Raw genomic sequence first — 5,765 nt, forward strand, 5'->3', positions numbered from 1 at the left:
TTAGAATACATGTATAATACAATATAAGTTAGCTAGGATATGATTAATATAGATTTGTTACCAATTTTCACGTTGCTACAACAAGAAAAATTATCCAATCTTGTTTTACCCATAACTTCTTCATTTTAAATCCGTTTTGAGTGAATCAAATTGCTATGGTTTCATATTGAACTCTATTTTATGAATCTAAATAGAAAAAGTATAGGTTTATAGTCGGAAATATAAGTTACAAGTCATTTTTTTAAAGGTAGTCATTTCAGTCGAAAGAACGACGTATAGATGACCATTTTAGAAAACATACTTCCACTTTGAGCTTAACCATGATTTTTGGATATAGTTTCATGTTCATAAGAAAAATCATTTTCCCATAAGAACAACTTTTAAATTAAAGTTTATCATATTTTTTAATTAACTATCCCAAAACAGCCCGCGGTGTTACTACGACGGTGTATGTCCGATTTTACAGTGTTCTTCGTGTTTCCAGGTTTTAAATGTGACGACCCGGAAATTTTCGAACAAATTTAAACTTTATCTTTATATCATTAGATAAATATTTCAAACATATATATTACGTACAAATTTACAATTCTAAATAAAAATATATATATATATTTTAACTTAGTCATAAAACGTCCTGATTTAAAATAATATATTTTGATAAATAACGAGTCACTGATTTATAGAAGCAAATGACCACAACGCTCAATTTTATAAGTTACATTTTTATAAGTTAATTTATTGATGAGTAAGTCAAATTATTAATAAGGGTACACGTCCCGTAACGTAAAAGGCTAGTTTTCTAAACGTACGAAAGTGCGTTCGAAAAACCGAAAGTGGTACACGAGTCGAGTATCAACGTACGAGTCAATGGACCTAAAATTACAAGTCAACTATGTACATAAATATAATATAATATATATATAATTAATATAAATTATATATATATTATATATATATAATAATATGTCGACAAACAAGAAAACAAAAAAATTGTGAGCTGGATTTTGGGGCCATGCGATCGTATGAGAAATAGGCATAAAACCCATGCGATCACATGACGGTCAGAATTCAGAAAAATTCTATAAATTGGCCAGTTTGCTCAACACTGAACACACACACATATTAATATCTATATTACTCCGTATTTATTTATTTTATTTATAATAATAATAATAATAATAATAATAATATTATTATTATTATTATTATTATTATTATTATTATTATTATTATTATTAATATTAATATTAAGATTAATATTATTATTAATCTTATTATTATTAGTAGTATTAATATTATACATAAAATACTACGACGAGGTCTTAAGCGTGTCACTTTCAAAATGGGTTTTTAAGCGGGATAGAGCTAAGGAAATTATGGGTAATGTTCGGGGGTATATTTATGAATCAAACCTAGTGCTTATCATCTCCGTTACGTCTACTTACTTTTCTACAATATTGAATCTCAATATTGATATGTAAGCACTCATATTTTATCTTTTATATATTAATTGTGTATCCATGTCTAGTGCTCGAGTATATATATTTATACATACGTGTATGCTAAATTTACTCGTTAAATAGTTTATAATAGATCACGAATTAAATACATATATTACTGGTAAAAGGTATATGTGATAAGGCTAAAAAGGAACATATATTTCATAGCATTATCCCCCAAGAAAGACAAGATTTTAGTTGCAATTGTTCCATTTTCAAGTAATATTCGTTTATATTAAATAAGTGCGAAGACAAAAGGCGAAAACGACGAATTGAAGACACAAAGGTCCAAAAAGCTCAAAAGTACAAGATACAATCAAAAAGGTTCAAATTATTGATGAAGAATGTCTAAAAACGACAAGAGTACAAGTTACAAAACGCAGAGTACACGATATAAAATTGTGCGAAAGGACGTTCGAAAATCCGGAACCGACACATGAACCAACTTTCAACGCTCAACGCAACGGATCTGAAAGTACAAGTCAACTATGCACAAGAATATAATATAATATTTAAATAATTCATAATAAGAATAATATTAAATATTAAAAAGTTGTTAATTGAGCATAGTTCAGGGGTCATAAGTGAAAATTTCAATTTATCATTTGCCTATAAAAGGCCATCTAAATCGATGATTTAGATACACCTTTTCAATTCTCTTTCTTTGTAACATATATATTTATATTTATAATATTAATTTTAATTTTAAGTTTAATAATAATTTTGGGGTAGTGTAACAAATGTTTAACGGGTTTTAAGTCGGAACTCTGTCCGTGTAACGCTACGCTATAAATAATCATTGTAAGTTATGTTCTTCCTTTTTAAATTAATGTCTCGTAACTAAGTTATTATTATGCTTATTTGAGCCGAAGTAATCGTGATGTTAGGCTAAAATATTAAGATGGGGTTATTGAACTTTGGACCATAATTAAGGTTTGGGCAAAAGACCGACACTTGTGGAAATTGGACTATTGACTATTAATAGATGGGGGGTATTGTCTAATTGAGTGACAACTCATTGGAGTCTGTCGAACCTATCTTCAAATTAATTAACCTAATAATTAATAATGATTATGGTTGTCCTATTTAGTGACGTTCATATGGAATCTGTTATAATCATTTAATTAATCAATTGGGTTGGGTAATTGATTATTCATTCTGATCAAGTGGATGAATTAATATTCATAAACTAATTAAAACAGGGGTGGATTACATACAGTGATAACTGGTGTAATTGTTGACAGAAGTGATAACTGCGTCACAGTTTAAATCCTTAATCAGTTGGAATATTTGACTTCGGGTATAAGGGTAATTTGACGAGGATACTCGCACTTTATATTTATGACCGATGGACTATTATGGACAAAAACCAGATAGACGTATCAAATAAACCAGGACAAAGGACAATTAACCCATGGTAATAAATTAAAATCAACACGTCAAACATCATGATTACGGAAGTTTAAATAAGCATAATTCTTTTATTGTATTTCTCATCGTATCTTTATTTACTGTCATTTTATTACTCGCAATTTTATTTACTGTCATTTTATTTATTGTCATTATTTTACGCACTTTAATTATCGTCATTTATCTTTGCGCTTAAAATATAGAATCGACAAACCGGTCACTAAACGGTAAAAAACCCCCTTTTATAATAATAATAATACTACTTATATTTATATATTTTTGTAAAAATATAGTTTTATAAAAATATAGCGTTAAACTTCATGAGCTCCCTGTGGAACGAACCGGACTTACTAAAAACTACACTACTCTACGATTAGGTACACTGCCTATAAGTGTTGTAGCAAGGTTTAGGAATATCCATCCGTAAAATAATTAAAACTTGTGTAATATTTTGTAGTATTTCGTAGTAAAATTAATACTATTTCGTACCCTCACGCTACAACATCAAGTTTTTGGCGCCGCTGCCGGGGAGCGCTAAAACGCTATATTTTTAAATATAATAATATTGAAATAAAATATAATAATATAATAATATTGAAATAGAATATAATAATATAATAATATTTTAGATAGAATATAATAATATAATAATATTTTAGAATCAAAATTTGATACGTAAATTTTAAAAAAGTCGTATTTATTAAATACTTCAGGGATATATTATGTAACTTATAATTAATAATTTCTATAATGTCGCTTTCATGTGAATAGTAAATTAATTAATTTCTTTTCATTTACTATTCATGAATAGTAAATGAGTTAAAAAAAAATTTGTGTAAAAAAAAAACGTTTTTTTTAAAGAAAAAAAATTCGTTTTTTATAAAAAAAAAAAATTGTAAAAAAAAATCGTTTTTTTTATAAAAAAAAAAATTCGTTTTAAAAAAAAAAAAAATTGTAAAAAAAAATCGTTTTTTTATAAAAAAAAAAAAAAATTTTAAAAAATATAATAAATAATAATATTTTTTTTTTAAGTTTTATTACCTTTAGATTTTTAGATTATAGTCGCAACTTTTAGTATTAAGTTTATTTTTGGCGTAGTTATTTTTTTTATTTCTAGATTTTTAGGCTTTGCCGTAAAATCCCTTAAGTGCTTATTCCTTAGACTAAGATTTAGGTGCTTTAGAATTTTGCGACGCCATTTTTCGTGCTACCTTCTTATTTTTATTTTTCGACGCTTATTTTTCGACCTTTTTATTTTTCGACACTTTTCGACGCGCAATCTTTTTCTTTCTTATTTCTCGACGCTCTAGTTATAGGATATAGAATTTTCTTTACTTCTTATCTAATTCTTCAAACGGAAAGAAAAATTATTTAAGCGGTTAAGTTAATAGACGTTGACATTTTTCTGGTTCGTAGTAATAGTTGGATTTGTTAGTGGCAAGTTGTGGGCTTCCGATTTAAAGGGTCCTGGCTTCCTGCTGCATCTTTTGGCTATTCGAAACGTGGGCAAAATCAGAAAAGTCTATTAATTGGACAACTTATATAAGTTTTTCTTATTTTTATAACTAATAGGATATTCTGTGAATGCACCGAGCAAAACGTTCACTACCTTTCATACGTTCACCACCTATAACTCGATCAAGACATCTAGCGAATATTGCCGCCGTTGATTTTTCTTTAGAATCATCATCAAGTAATCCAAGTACTCCAACTCATATTTCCGATAATCCATCTTTTGAACCCGATTTCACAACTAAGAACCCGGAAGATATTCAAGGACAATTCCAAGATCCTGAACCCCAAACCGTTAAATCAGAATCCTCTAGTGATTCGGATACAACAAATCCAATCATGGAAAATCTAGAACCTCTAAGTATGGAAGATCGAATGAGAGCTAAACGCACTGGCCAAGGTCACGCCATTATTAAGCCAGAAGTTAATGCTCCAGATTATGAAATCAAAGGACAAATCCTACACATGGTAACTAATCAGTGCCAATATAGTGGTACGCCGAAGGAAGACCCAAATGAACATCTTCGTACGTTTAGCAGGATCTGTACACTATTCAAAATCCGAGAAGTGGAAGACGAACAAATCTATCTCATGTTGTTTCCCTGGACTTTAAAGGGAGAAGCCAAAGATTGGTTAGAATCGTTACCTGAAGGGGCGATTGACACATGGGATGTTTTAGTTGAAAAATTTCTTAAACGATTCTTTCCGGCATCCAAAGCCGTGAGACTTCAAGGAGAAATTGTTACGTTCGTGCAAAAGCCAAATGAAACATTATATGAGGCATGGACAAGATTCGGAAGGATGTTGAGAGGATGTCCTCAACACGGTTTAGACACTTATCAAATAGTACAAATATTCTACCAAGGTGTCAACGTTGCTACACGGAAAGACATCGACATAACAGCTGGTGGTTCAATTATGAAGAAAACCGCAACTGAAGCTTACAAAATTATTGATAACACAGCCTCCCACTCTCATGAGTGGCATCAAGAAAAAGATATTTTTCGTTCATCTAAAGCGGCTAGAGCCGATTCTAGCCATGACTTTGATTCCGTTTTCGCAAAAATAGATGCTTTCGAAAGACGAATGGAAAAGATGAATAAAGATATTCACGCAATACGAATCAGTTGTGAGCAATGCGGTGGACCACACTTAACGAAAGATTGTCACATTGAACCAACGATGGAACAACGAGAGAATGTTTCCTATATGAACCAGAGGCCGGGAAATAATTATCAAAATAATTATCAACCGCCAAAGCTGAACTTCAATCGAAATCAAAACATTCTTTACAATCCAAATGGACCCAACAATAACTCGTACAACCAACAAGGTCCGAATAAC

General features: G+C 29.9%; 1 non-coding gene across 1 annotated transcript; it reads right to left on the bottom strand.

The window, feature by feature from the left end:
* Positions 1–5,144: 5,144 nt before the first annotated feature.
* LOC139879255 (small nucleolar RNA R71) lies at positions 5,145–5,251 on the bottom strand. The gene has a single exon (XR_011770108.1). It is a non-coding gene; the product is annotated as a small nucleolar RNA R71 (small nucleolar RNA).
* Positions 5,252–5,765: the final 514 nt, after the last annotated feature.

The sequence above is a fragment of the Rutidosis leptorrhynchoides genome, chromosome 11 (genome assembly GCF_046630445.1).
Source record: "Rutidosis leptorrhynchoides isolate AG116_Rl617_1_P2 chromosome 11, CSIRO_AGI_Rlap_v1, whole genome shotgun sequence".
In the NCBI taxonomy this organism is placed as follows: domain Eukaryota; kingdom Viridiplantae; phylum Streptophyta; class Magnoliopsida; order Asterales; family Asteraceae; genus Rutidosis; species Rutidosis leptorrhynchoides.